The 14,546-nt window shown below is 44.1% G+C and overlaps 1 pseudogene across 1 annotated transcript; it reads left to right on the top strand.

Annotated features, from left to right (window-relative positions):
• Positions 1-5,823: 5,823 nt before the first annotated feature.
• Positions 5,824-12,470, top strand: LOC311103836 (PIH1 domain-containing protein 1-like; annotated as a pseudogene). The gene is made up of 9 exons: positions 5,824-5,982; positions 6,906-6,930; positions 8,674-8,735; positions 8,791-8,872; positions 9,084-9,180; positions 9,745-9,777; positions 9,931-10,009; positions 12,174-12,319; positions 12,410-12,470. The product of its transcript is annotated as a PIH1 domain-containing protein 1-like (transcript).
• Positions 12,471-14,546: the final 2,076 nt, after the last annotated feature.

Here is a 14,546-nt window from a genome sequence, read left to right as displayed (position 1 = left end):
ATAGAAGGTTGGGGGGAATTGTAGTCAGTTAGCTTAGCAGACACTCAGTCAGTTAGCAACCTTCAGCACATAAATAAGTGGCTTCAAAATGTCATAATACAGCTACGGGTTTTGGTAGCCCATTAAACAAAGGAATAGTGTCCGATGTGAACAAGGGAATAGCTGAGTCAGAGTTGAATTCTGATTTGAAGTAGAAATCAGTCTGGTGAGACTGAGACTGAGATGTGGATTGTCTTTTGAACAGAAAATTGGATTGGGAACAGCATTAAGGGCCCGATTCCGATTTCTTACATGCGCTGTTCCTTCTAACTTTTCAGTAGTTGGTATTGAGACTTACCTTATGAAGGTGCATAACGGTGTGGTTCTCTTGCGCGCGCTGACTGAATGTAATTCAACGGCTGAAAACCCTCCCACTTGCTCACCAACAGATTTTCTAGTGGAGTTTTCTTTCAAGTATTTTAGTACATTTATCTTAAGCCATCCCTTTAAATACGGTGTACCTTTTAGCTTGAATTTTGTCGACAGACTCAATAGAATATATCGAGAGAACGGGTTGAGAATATTAGGGATCAATGAAAGAAAACCATACAGTGGGGAAAAAAAAGTATTTAGTCAGCCACCAATTGTGCAAGTTCTCCCACTTAAAAAGATGAGAGAGGCCTGTAATTTTCATCATAGGTACACGTCAACTATGACAGACAAAATGAGAAAAAAAAATCCAGAAAATCACATTGTAGGATTTTTTATGAATTTATTTGCAAATTATGGTGGAAAATAAGTATTTGGTCAATAACAAAAGTTTCTCAATACTTTGTTATATACCCTTTGTTGGCAATGACACAGGTCAAACGTTTTCTGTAAGTCTTCACAAGGTTTTCACACACTGTTGCTGGTATTTTGGCCCATTCCTCCATGCAGATCTCCTCTAGAGCAGTGATGTTTTGGGGCTGTCGCTGGGCAACACAGACTTTCAACTCCCTCCAAAGATTTTCTATGGGGTTGAGATCTGGAGACTGGCTAGGCCACTCCAGGACCTTGAAATGCTTCTTACGAAGCCACTCCTTCATTGCCCGGGCGGTGTGTTTGGGATCATTGTCATGCTGAAAGACCCAGCCACGTTTCATCTTCAATGCCCTTGCTGATGGAAGGAGGTTTTCACTCAAAATCTCACGATACATGGCCCCATTCATTCTTTCCTTTACACGGATCAGTCGTCCTGGTCCCTTTGCAGAAAAACAGCCCCAAAGCATGATGTTTCCACCCCCATGCTTCACAGTAGGTATGGTGTTCTTTGGATGCAACTCAGCATTCTTTGTCCTCCAAACACGACGAGTTGAGTTTTTACCAAAAAGTTATATTTTGGTTTCATCTGACCATATGACATTCTCCCAATCCTCTTCTGGATCATCCAAATGCACTCTAGCAAACTTCAGACGGGCCTGGACATGTACTGGCTTAAGCAGGGGGACACGTCTGGCACTGCAGGATTTGAGTCCCTGGCGGCGTAGTGTGTTACTGATGGTAGGCTTTGTTACTTTGGTCCCAGCTCTCTGCAGGTCATTCACTAGGTCCCCCCGTGTGGTTCTGGGATTTTTGCTCACCGTTCTTGTGATCATTTTGACCCCACGGGGTGAGATCTTGCGTGGAGCCCAGATCGAGGGAGATTATCAGTGGTCTTGTATGTCTTCCATTTCCTAATAATTGCTCCCACAGTTGATTTCTTCAAACCAAGCTGCTTACCTATTGCAGATTCAGTCTTCCCAGCCTGGTGCAGGTCTACAATTTTGTTTCTGGTGTCCTTTGACAGCTCTTTGGTCTTGGCCATAGTGGAGTTTGGAGTGTGACTGTTTGAGGTTGTGGACAGGTGTCTTTTATACTGATAACAAGTTCAAACAGGTGCCATTAATACAGGTAACAAGTGGAGGACAGAGGAGCCTCTTAAAGAAGAAGTTACAGGTCTGTGAGAGCCAGAAATCTTGCTTGTTTGTAGGTGACCAAATACTTATTTTCCACCATAATTTGCAAATAAATTCATTAAAAATCCTACAATGTGATTTTCTGGATTTTTTTTCCTCAATTTGTCTGTCATAGTTGACGTGTACCTATGATGAAAATTACAGGCCTCTCTCATCTTTTTAAGTGGGAGAACATGCACAATTGGTGGCTGACTAAATACTTTTTTTCCCCACTGTATGCATATTCGTCTCCGTTTCAGCACCAATTAGTAGATTTAAAAATACTCTGATCTTGTAGATTATTTACAGTTAGGAAAGTATTTATGAATAATTAAAAACAAGTTTGGAGAGCCTTTGTTACGTTCGTTTACAGACGGGACGGACCAAGGCGCAGCGTGATATGCATACATGTTTATTTGAATGAATAAACAACCGACAAAACAACAAACCAACGAAACGTGACGTCCAAGGCAGCACAACATACCTTAACACAGAACAAGATCCCACAACCCACTAGTGCCAATAGGCTGCCTAAGTATGGTCCCCAATCAGAGACAACGAGCGACAGCTGTCTCTGATTGGGAACCACACCGGCCAACATAGATCTAGACATCCTAGATCTAAACATAGAAAATATAACATAGAACATCACAACAATGAATATACACAGCCTGACTCAACATATAAGCGTCCTCTGAGTCAGGGCGTGACAGCCTTTATGCACAAAAGAAAGAAACCGGTGGTTTGATTCATTCTGAACATTGCCACATTCAGTTCTTTAACCCATGGTAATGTTGAAATATTAGTGTACATAGAATTATAAAAGGGAGACAGGTGTACAATAGTAGCCTATACCCTTGTCAATTGCCTGCACTAACCATGGAACTGTGTGATGACAGCCAAGTATTGCGCCTACATGTCTTTTTTATATACACTGAGTGTACAAAACATTAGGAACAACCTTCCTAATATTGAGTTGCACCCCCTTTTGCCCTCAGAACAGACTAAATTTGTTGGGGGCATGGACTCTACAAGGTGTCGAACGTGTTCCACAGGGATGCTGGCCCATGTTGACTCCACTGCTTCACACAGTTGTGTCATGTTGGCTGGATGTCCTTTGGGTCGTGGACCATTCTTGATACACACGGGAAACTGTTGAGCATGAAAAACCCAGCAGAGTTGCAGGTCTTGTCACACTCAAACCGGTGTGTCTGGCACCTACTACCATACCCCGTTGAAAGGCACTATCCAAGTCTCAATTATCTCAAGGATTAAACATCCTTCTTTAACCTCCCCTTCATCTACACTGATTTGAAGTGGATTTAACAAGTGACATCAATAAGGTATCATAGCTTTCACCTGGATTCACCTGGTCAGTCTATTTCATGGAAAGGTGTTCCTAATGTTTTGTACACTTAGTATATATTATCAACTATTACTAATGCTCCTCAGCAACAACCACATGGCCATGACGATGTTTACATAGGACGAAAATGAAGGTAAATTAAACATTGTAATTAAATGGAATGATAATGTAGGCTGTACCAACTGAAGGGAACGAACAGTAAATTGGCAGTTGAATATGTGTTGTTATTAGGTCTACTGATGGTCGATACTGATAGTGGCTAATATTTAACATGATAGAAATAGGAAACAGAGAAAGGCGGGGTAGCCTATAATTAAGACAACCCTATACCCTAGACACCCACCAGAGCGACCCATACACTAAGGAAAAGTCCTTATCTGTTTTATTGGCCTACTGCGAGTAGCCTATACGTAGCCAAGACAGAAAGAGACCCACTAAAGCAGCACCGCCCCTCAAGAGTCTTAGCCTGCCTGGCAGGGTTGGTCCAACAAAGCCAAAGCCCCCAGATTGCTGAGCATAATATACAAGGAATCTCTCAAAGCTGCTAATGACAACCTTGACGACATCATACCTAGCCAGTGGGAATTCCGGTGGAGTACCCCACCCAGGTAGTGGCAGTCCTGGCAACACTAGCTGCAGTAACCCATGTTTAGGGGGTCACACTCGGACAATCAGAGAGGGGGCAAATTATTGTGGCCCTGGCGGCACAAAATAATCTAATGGTCTGACTGCACAGAGGTGCCTGGGAAAATGGTCACAAAGGGAGACCAGCGTGTGTGTGTTTCGGGGGAAAGGGGTGTATCCGAGCTCCATCAGCTAGGACTAGACATTGGTTAATCAAATCTCCCCATTATTGCTCAATTTTGCATGCCTTCTCAAACAGCTACAACGGTATACGCCAGTGGCGATTTTAGCATGTAAATCTTGTTGGGGCAAACTCCCCCAATTTTTTTGGGATGCACACCAGCTAAGCCACTACACAACACAACACAACACTAAACAATACATTAATTGCACAATAACGGTGACAAACGGCGCCCACAAACTGTTAAGGCCTACATAAAGCTGTCCCAACAGCAGAGCTTCCTTTTCAGCCCCATGGAGTGAATCCTTACCACTGCTACACCTGGCTATCAGCGGAGCCTTGTCTGGCTGCAAAACAGTTAATTCAGCCTAATTTACTGCCTTTTTAAAAAACATAGCTGATATGGCTGAATTGCTTAAACAAATGTGGTTTCTACTGACAATTGAGATGTAGAAACTATGGCATAAGGGGACGACGAGCGTATAAGAGGCAATCCATAATTTTGATTAAGACATTGAGCGAGCTAGGACAGACGTAGTAAATATAACGATTTGTTCAACACTTTAAATTACTAAAATGGCGCCGAGAGAAAGGGCTGCCTCGCTTCTAGTCCTTAGGAAACTTTGCAGTATTTAATTTTTTATGTATTATTTCTTACATTGTTAGCCCAGAAAATGTTAAGTGTTATTACATACAGCCGGGAGAACTATTGGATATCAGAGCGGCATCAACTTACCAGCACTACGACCAGGAATACGACTTTCCCGAAGCGGATCCTTTGTCCGCACCCCAGGGCATTTGAACTGATTCCAGATGCCGACCCAAAACAACGCCGCCGGAGCGGTCTTCTAGTCAGACTTAGGAGGCGCGCACACCACCCATCGCTTCCGAGTATATTACTTTCTAATGTCCAGTCCCTAGATAACAAAGTTGACGAGATCAGGGAAAGGGTTGCTTTCCAGAAAGACATCAGAGATGGTTTAACTGATCAAATGGCAGCATATCTACTGTGGAGAGACCAAAACGACAGAGTTCCTCAGAGAATAATTAGAGACAGGTTAAATCCTGTTGAATTTTATGATAATGATGAGTTTTCAAGACGATACCGCTTCTCCAAGGACTCTGTAATGCAACTGAAAAGAAAGGTTGGACCAACCATTAAGCATGGATAGGAATATGGCTGTACTCCCACTACTTCAGCTCTTGGTGACCCTACGGTTCTACGCAACTGGATGTTTCCAGATGGTGGATGGGGACCTTTTTGGACTCCACAAGTCAGAGTTTCCAGTGCTATTGCCAGTCTGAAGAACCAGTACATAAGGTTCAAGCCTACGGAGGAAACAGCAGCTGGATTTTACAGGAGAGCTAGATTCCCAGGTGTACTAGGGGCGACATGATGACAAAGGTCAGCTCACCAACATCGTAGCTAGATGGCCAGGATCCACCCATGACAGCAGAATCTTTGACAATAGTCGTCTGTGTGCAATGCTGGAATAGGGGGCATATGAAGGCCACATACTAGGTGACAATGGATATGCCTGTCGTGGATACCTTATACTCCCCTTTTAAACCCCCAGACACATGAAGAGAGAGAATACAACACCTCTCATATCCTGGCAAGAGGTCTCATAGAGAGAGTTTTTGGAGTGTGGGGGAAAAAAAGATTCCCGTGCCTAGAGGAGGGGCTCCGCACAAAGATGGACACTACACTGACGATCATTATTGCGGTGGCAGTTCTGTATAACTTTGGCAAGAGACAAGGGGACGAGCTACCTGAGAAGACTGAGGAGGTCCTACCTGGGGAGAATGCAGAAGATGGCCAGGTGCAACATGCTGCCAATGCAAATGGGAATGCTGTGAGGAGAACCTTGATTGAGAACCATTTTGCAGCCTAAGGTGTATATAATGTAACATTGTTAACATATAAAAAGCAATATTATACTTTGATCGACACACACAATTCATAATTAGGCTATCTGTATTCAAATGTATTATTTAGACTTTGTTATTCTCAATACCATACAGGGTGGAACTGGAAGCACCAGAACACAAGAGTGGGGACAAGACTGGAGGACACCACATTGCTTGGGAAAGCATTGTTTTAATAAATAATTGTTTTAATAAATAATTGCTTAAATAAATAAAAAGATCAGCATTCTTTACACAGTGGCCATTTGTTTCCCTGAAGCAGTTTCTGTTTCTGAATTTGCAGTAGCTCTTTTTGTAAATTCAGGACCTCAATCTGCAGTCGATTTTTCTCTCTCTCCAGCTCCAAAACATCAATATGAGCTTGGTTCATGTCAGTTCTGGGGCGTTTGCTTGGCCTGTCCAGGCACTGCTGGTTCTCCACGGCATAGGGTGTCAGCTCAACTAAAGGAAAGGAAAGACAGAAAATTAACTCATTATTAGAAGGCTATTTACGTACAACAATTGAATTGGGGCGTATGATATGCCCAGCCTTGGTACGAATGATGATGTTATGCAACATGATGTAATGGGCCTGATAACGGTAACATTGTAGTGAAGTAGCTAGCATTAATGTTAGTTTTAACGTGCATTATAGTCATTGATATTTACCAGTTATTTATGCTTACTAAATATTGGTGGGTCGAGTTGTCCGTCGTCATCATATGGGTTAAGGAGAGGGGCAAACTGCTGGGGAATCATCTCTCAAATCTTCTGGGAGAGAGGATCAATTCCCTTGGACGGAGGCTCCCCTCTGGTCTGAAATAGCCCCCGCCTCTCCTCTGCTGCATCCTTTTTGGCTTTCGCTTTCAAGTTTTTCCAGCAGGCCTTCATCCGATGTGAGGCCCTCTTCTCTTTAATCCGTGTCGATCCATTAAATCTGTCGCATAAAATGGCCCACGTTTCTTCCTTCTCTTTGACAGTCGTGTTGTGTGTCTTTTTATCCTCCAGTACGTTACTAAAATCCTCCATCAGCTCCGACAAGGTTTTTTCATAAGCAGAGAAATTTGAAGAACTTTGACGTGCCATGATCAGGTGGCTAGCGGACAAATAATAAATGGCTAAAAGACGATAAATTATATTTTATGCTAGCTAGTGTGGGGTTCTATTTTCTTATAACTAGATGTGATGCCTAGCTTAGAAAGAATGCATTAATGACTAAACATAATAGGTTTGTGCTGTACTGATCTAGACTGTTTAATATAACAAGCTGTGATTAATGTGGGGAACTATTGGGGAGTAGGGGGAGATAAGACTTGTGTGTGTCACACAGACACAAACACAGCCTCTTTGTTAAACCGCACTCAAGGACATGTGTACTGCAAAAGTGCTGACTCGGGACAAGTTGTGGAGATAACAATTAATGCCTGGCAACAGTGAAGCGCCAAGGGACTGGGACCAGCCTGTGCGCCAACGATAGGCTGAGTAAGTCTAAACCACACTCAGCCTCTACCCTGATAGGCCCAGCAAGGAGCGGGAACTATCACTGTCAGGGTATTTAAAGAAGAGCCTGTAATAAGGAACTTAGTTCTCTGTCTGCCCTGCGTGGTATTTCAGTGAGCCTGTATACGAACCATCATACTTATCATACATACATTTTGCATATAATAAATTACGCTTGGATTGAATATCTCTTGATTATGTTTTCTCTTATTCCAATACCAGATTTGAACTAACGCTATTTCTAACACTAGCTTGGTTTATAAACTAGCTAGCTACAGTAGTTAACGTTAGCTAACAAATTAGTATTCTGTCTAGTACTGGTAAATAACGGATTTTATTTCAAATCAGCCAACTCATGAGAACCTTTCAAGATGGAGTTGCAGTAGTTCTAACGTTACATTGTTATTATTTTATAAAGGAACAGCAACTTTGTGGCCTCATTTGTCAAGTAGGCTAGCTACTTCGTTTCAACTCACGAAATACCTCATATATTGGTGTAATATGTCACTAATCATAGTTTAAAACCGTTAATCATAGATGTACTGATACAGATTTAAAATTAAGTGGTGCAACACATCTCTGATTAATTATAAACCTAGATTTACAAAACCTAGATTAGCTCTAATCCTATATTAATTTAAACTATGGTGGTGCAACCCACCCTGAGAGCATAAGGCGAAAGATTCTGTGGTCAGATGAGACAAAGTGAACAGTTTGGCCTGAATGCAAATGTCTGGAGAAAACCAGGCACAACTCATCACAGGTCTAACACCATCTCTGAGCACGTCAACCTGCCTGCCTTCTGCTGATTGCGTGCCCCTACCACTGCTACAAGGTCCCTATTTTACAATTACATAATCAAAATGTGTTGTGGACAAAAATAATGAAAAGGCTGTCTGGTAGCCTCAATAAATAAGATTTTCAGTCATTGCATGTATAGATAATTTTTTACTTGACTTGAGACTTGAAAAAACGTGTGACTTGACTTGCTCTTAGAATGAACGACTTAGACCTGACTTGAGACTCGACCTGTTCTACTTGGGACTCGACTTGAGACTCGGACCTTGTGACTTGAGACTTGTTTGTGACTCGAATAATAGTGACTTGGTCCCACCTCTGGTTCTGTCCTGTCCCCACAGACTCCCAAGGCTGCACAGCCTACGACATGGTCATCAGTGAAGAGTTCTTCCATAAATGCCAGGTGTGTGTGTTTTTGCGCATGTGTTTGCGGGGGTGTGTGTGTAACTCCTTTGTACAAGGATCCTCTATTCCAGCAGTTTCTGATCGCTGTGTCATTAGAGGGGCTGGAGAACAAATACAACCTGGAGCTCAGCCGATGTGTGTGTGTTTGTGTGCGCCTGTATCTTTAGTGTGTGTGTAAGCTTGAATATGGATGTATTTTATTTTTTCATGTGTGTGTCTCGGTGGGTGGGTGTGTGTGTGTGTGTGAGTGAGTGAGCATTAATCAGACAAGTGTTCTGCGCCAGCTGAGGTAATATCACTTTGTTTCTCTCCTTACTTCATGTGTATTTCTCTACTTCCCTCCCAGACTGGAAGGTTCTGAAGAACAGGAAGTTTCTGGGCTCTGTGAACTAACAGATTATTCGTACCAAGAGAAAACCTGTGATTCAGGAAATACACCCCAAGTATGTTTTCGCTTTCTCTTTCTTGCGCGCTCTCGCTTTCTTTCTTGCACTCTCACTCACACACACACACACGTCACTCAAAACTCACTTCTTCTGTTATCAATAGTTTGCACTGCGATGGTCTAAGGCGCCGCATCGCAGTGCAAACTGTGCCACCAGAGATCCTGGTTCGAATCCAGGCTCTGTCGCAGCCGGCCGCGACCGGGAGACCCATTGGGGCGGCGCACAATTGGCCCGGCGTCGTCCAGGGTATGGGGGAGGGAATGGCCGGCAGGGGATGTAGCTCAGTTGATAGAGCATGGCGTTTGCAACGCCAGGGTTGTGGGTTTCGATTCCCACGGGGGGCAAGTATAAAAAAATATATATATATATGTATTCACTAACTGTAAGTCGCTCTGGATAAGAGCGTCTGCTAAATGACTAAAATGTAATGTAAATGTAATACTTCTCCACTAGAGGGTGGTGTAGAGTTTACTACAGTCTGTATGTGGAAGAGTTCAATCTCCTCTCTCTCCCTCCCTCCCCCTTCAATCTCTTTTTCTCTCTCACTCTCACTCTCCACAGGGATACTCACACACCCCCAGAACCAGCCAAACGGTTGGTCTGTCTGAGTTGTCCACTGTGGATTTGATTGTCACATACCAAACTGGAACATCCTAATTTTCTCCTTCTTTCTCACTCTTGCTCTAACCCACCTCTCTCTCCCTCTCCTCTCCTCTCATCTCCTCTCTTCTCTCCATCCATCTCCAGGCCAGAGTTCTGTCTGCTGGTGGAGCCCCCTGTAGGTGATCCAGAGTTTCTGATAGCAGAGATACACCTGCCTGGATTGGTGAAACAGAAGCCCAGTCCTAATCACATCCCTCTCCCCCTATACTCTGTGTTTAACCTCTTTCCCTATAGCAGGGGTGTCAAAGTCATTTTGCCCCAGGGGCCGCATTCAGAGGGCTGCACAGAAAATTGTTTATATAGGTCCATTATCATTTCTGCACAGTTTCAATTTGGTTTGAGTCATTTTAAAGTATATTGTGTTTGTTTTTTATTTTACTCAAACCACCCGGGGGCCGGATTATACCCCCTTGCAAGCCATATCATTATCATTTATACCGTTTCGACACCCCTACCCTATAGACTACGTCCTAAACGCATCCTTCACCACCTATACTCAAACCGTTTCCTCACCCTGTATCAATATACTATTTTGTAAACCCATTCTTAATTCCATATACTCAATGTGTTAAACTGATTCCTCACTCCCTCCCTATACTCTATGCCAGTGTTCTTCTTAGCTGGTCCTGGGGACCCACAGGAAATGCTGGGGTTTGTTCCAGCCCAGCACCAACACAGCTTTTTCAAATAATTATCCAATCAACATACAGTGCCTTCGGAAAGTATTCAGACCCCTTGACTTTTTCCACATTTTGTTACGTTACAGCCTTATACTAAAATTGTTTAATATATATATATATATATATATATATATATATATATATATATATATATATAGATCCTCAGTAATCTACACACAATACCCCATAATGACAAAGTGAAAAACAGGTTTTTATAAATGTTTGCAAATGTATTAAAAATCATTTATTATTTACATAAGTATTCAGACCCTTTGCTTTGAGACTCGAAATTGAGCTCAGGTGCATCCTGTTTCCATTGATCATCCTTGAGATGTTTCTACAACTTGATTAGAGTCCACCTGTGGTAAATGTAATTGATTGGACATCATTTGGAAAGGCACACCTGTCTATATAAGGTCCCACAGTTGACAGTGCATTTCAGAGCAAAAACCAAGCCATGAGGTCGAAGGAATTGTCCGTAGAGCTCTGAGACAGGATTGTTTCGAGGCACAGATCTGGGGAATGGTACCAAAACAATTCTGCAGCATTGAAGGTCCCCAAGAACACAGTGGCCTCCATCATTCTTAAATGGAAGACGTTTGGAACCACCAAGACTCTTCCTAGAGCTGGCCGCCCGGCCAAACTGAGCAATCGGGGTAGAAGGGCCTTGGTCAGGGAGGTGACCAAGAACCCGATGGTCACGCTGACAGAGCTCCAGAGTTCCTCTGTGGAGATGGGAGAACCTTCCAGAAGGACAACCATCTCTGCAGCACTCCAACAATCAGACATTTATGGTAGAGTGGCCAGACGGAAGCCAATCCTCAGTAAAAGGCACATGACAGTCCGCTTGGAGTTTGCCAAAAGGCACCTAAAGGACTCTCAGACCATGAGAAACAAGATTCTCTGGTCTGATGAAACCAAGATTGAACTCTTTGGCCTGAATGCCAAGCGTCACGTCTGGAGGAAACCTGGCACCATCCCTACGGTGAAGCATGGTGGTGGCAGCATCCAACAAGAAAATGACCCTAAGCACACAGCCAAGACAACGCAGGAGTGGATTCAGGACAAGTCTCTGAATGTCCTAGAGTGGCCCAGCCAGAGCCCAGACTTGAACCCGATCGAACATCTCTGGAGAGACCTGAATATAGCTGTGCAGCGATGCTCCCCATCCAACCCGACAGAGCTTGAGCGGATCTGCAGAGAAGAATGGGAGAAACGCCCAAAATACAGGTGTGCCAAGCTTGTAGCTTCATACCCAAGAAGACTCTGTAATCGCTGTCAAAGGTGCTTCAACAAAGTACTGAGTAAAGGGTCTGAATACTTATGTAAATGTGATATTTCCGTTTTTTATTTGTAATAAATTAGCAAACATTTCTAAAAACCTATTTTTGCTTTGTCATTATGGGTTATTGTGTGTAGATTTATTTCATTTTAGAATAAGGCTGTAACCTTAACAAAATGTGGAAAAAGTCAAGCGGTCTGAATACTTTCCGAAGGCACTGTAAGTGGCAGTGACTAATAGGGCCCAGAGTTTTTTTCTGTTCAAGTCAAGCGCAGTCAGGGAAAACTTGGGGTGATTATTATGACATGAATACATAATCCAGCAACCTTCTCTTGTCCTCACTCCCTCCCTCCCCCTCTTTCCAGGCCTCCTCTCTCTCTCCCTCGTTCTGGACCTTGGGGAGGACAGGCTGGTTCTGAATGCCCGGCCCTCCCTCTTTCATCTAGACTGTTTCACTCCCTTCTTCATTGACCAGGAGGGCAGCGTAGCACAGTACAACACCAACACACAGGTACACACACACATTCTAAAACACAGTACAGCTATTCTGATATTGACACTCTTTTCTTCTCCTCTCTCCCTCCCCTTTCTCTCATTACAGATTCTCACGGTGACAATGCCAGTGGTGTCTTCATGAAGAAACTGAATGTCAGATATTTATCCATTTGTTGTATATGAAAATAAAACTGTCTGTGAGTGCTTATGTTCAAATCACTTCAGTTCGTCTTTGATAAATGAAGAGTTATCACACTAAACATTAGCCATGCATCATCATTATCACACCAGCCATATTAAGCCATAATAATCATTCAAACACTCTTGCAGTTAATCAACATGTATCCCAACAATACCCCATTCAACTGTCTCTTTAGTATGGGTTTTACTTGTTTAACTACTTGTTTCCCGGAGTCCCTCTATGAACGGAAGACCCTACTCGTGGAAAGAGAGGGAAGAAAATACTCATCCCACCTATTTATGGCCTTTTATTTCTGTCCCTGGTCTGCTCCTCTCATCCCCCTTGTGTCTCCCCCTCTCTCTCTCTCCCCTTTCGCTCTCTGTGTGTCTCTGTGTCTCCCCCTCTCTCTCTCTCCCCTTTCGCTCTCTGTGTGTCTCTGTCTCCCCCCCTCTCTCTCTCCCCTTTCGCTCTCTGTGTGTCTCTGTGTCTCTCCCTCTCTCTCTCCCCTTTCGCTCTCTGTGTGTCTCTGTGTCTCCCCCTCTCTCTCTCTCCCCTTTTGCTCTCTGTGTGTCTCTGTGTCTCCCCCTCTCTCTCTCTCCCCTTTCGCTCTCTGTGTGTCTCTGTCTCCCCCTCTCTCTCTCTCCCCTTTTGCTCTCTGTGTGTCTCTGTGTCTCCCCCTCTCTCTCTCCCCTTTCGCTCTCTGTGTGTCTCTGTGTCTCCCCCTCTCTCTCTCCCCTTTCGCTCTCTGTGTGTCTCTGTGTCTCCCCCTCTCTCTCTCCCCTTTCGCTCTCTGTGTGTCTCTGTGTCTCTCCCTCTCTCTCTCCACCTGCCCCTCTTTTGTTCAGTGAGGTCATTCCCTCGTTTTCTTAATCCCAGGAGGTGGTTGTCTTTCCCTCCCAAAGTTCTCTCCTAATCCGCCCATGGCCCTCTGCCCTACACATACACACACTGCCCATCACCACCCCTCCCCTGTATAAAACTCCCATTGTCTCTCACAACAATAGTCATTCTCCTGGGCTCCTCTGTCTGTCTGTGTATCTGTCTGTCACACCATTGAAACCTCACCTTGCTCTCGGTAAGTCTTTCTCCAACTCTCCTCCTGTACATCCAGGTTCTGAATGACCTTTCACCTCTTGATGCTGCTCTCTCAGTTTAGTTCGACTCAGTTTAAGCTGTGTCTGGGAAACTGCCGTCTTATGAATCTTTTTGCTAGGAATATCTTATCTGTCTGTCTGTGGGATCAGTTTTTGTACCTGTTAGATCAAACTTATACCCTGTCAGTGTTTTTAGTTGGTGCATATATTTCTTGCATTTACTGATCAATGTCAGTGTGTGTGGGTTTTTTAGTAGGCCTGGTCATGTATGATGGTTTGTGTTTTGAGTATATTGTCTTCTGTGGAGGATTATGGATTGTACTTTAATAGCAGCGGCTGGGATAAGGCCCCTCATTGACCTTGTAGCACTTGTAGCCATCCCTAATGTCCAATCAGCTAGTCAGTCATCCTGTGCCAACTGTCTCTTCTTCCTCCCTCCTCCTCGTTCCCACCGGGATAGATAGATAGATAGATAGATGGATGGATAGATAGATAGATGGATAGATGGATAGATAGACAGACAGACAGACAGACAGACAGACAGACAGACAGACAGACAGACAGACAGATGGCAAGGAGCAGTGATCCCCGCTCTCCCTCCCTCCTAGGACTATTAATACGGTCCTCTCCCCTAGAGCAGTGATAATGAGCCGGTGTGACTCACCCTAATCTCCCACCCTGCCTCCCATCCTCTCCCACGGCGTCCTTGACTAAAATTAACCCATCAGAATTCCACCGTTAATGCTCCCTCCGCTGATGTCCCGGAGTAACTTTACACTTCCCTCAAATCCCGGCTGTCTGTCTTGGCGGACTGCCATTTAGCTCCAAATGGTGGGCTTCTGCTGCCTCACCTGTTAGGCCGACTGCTGGGCCGGCATTCTTAACTCTCCCTCCCGCAGCTGAGCTCACACCCCTTTTCCATATCCATTCTGGCTTCTCCTGGGTCGGTCATTGGGACACGCAATGGA

This window comes from Coregonus lavaretus (assembly GCF_964263955.1).
Source record: "Coregonus lavaretus genome assembly, chromosome: 28".
Lineage (NCBI taxonomy): Eukaryota > Metazoa > Chordata > Actinopteri > Salmoniformes > Salmonidae > Coregonus > Coregonus lavaretus.
Note: the sequence above shows the minus strand (reverse complement) of the source record. Positions and strands in the feature narration are given on the sequence as shown.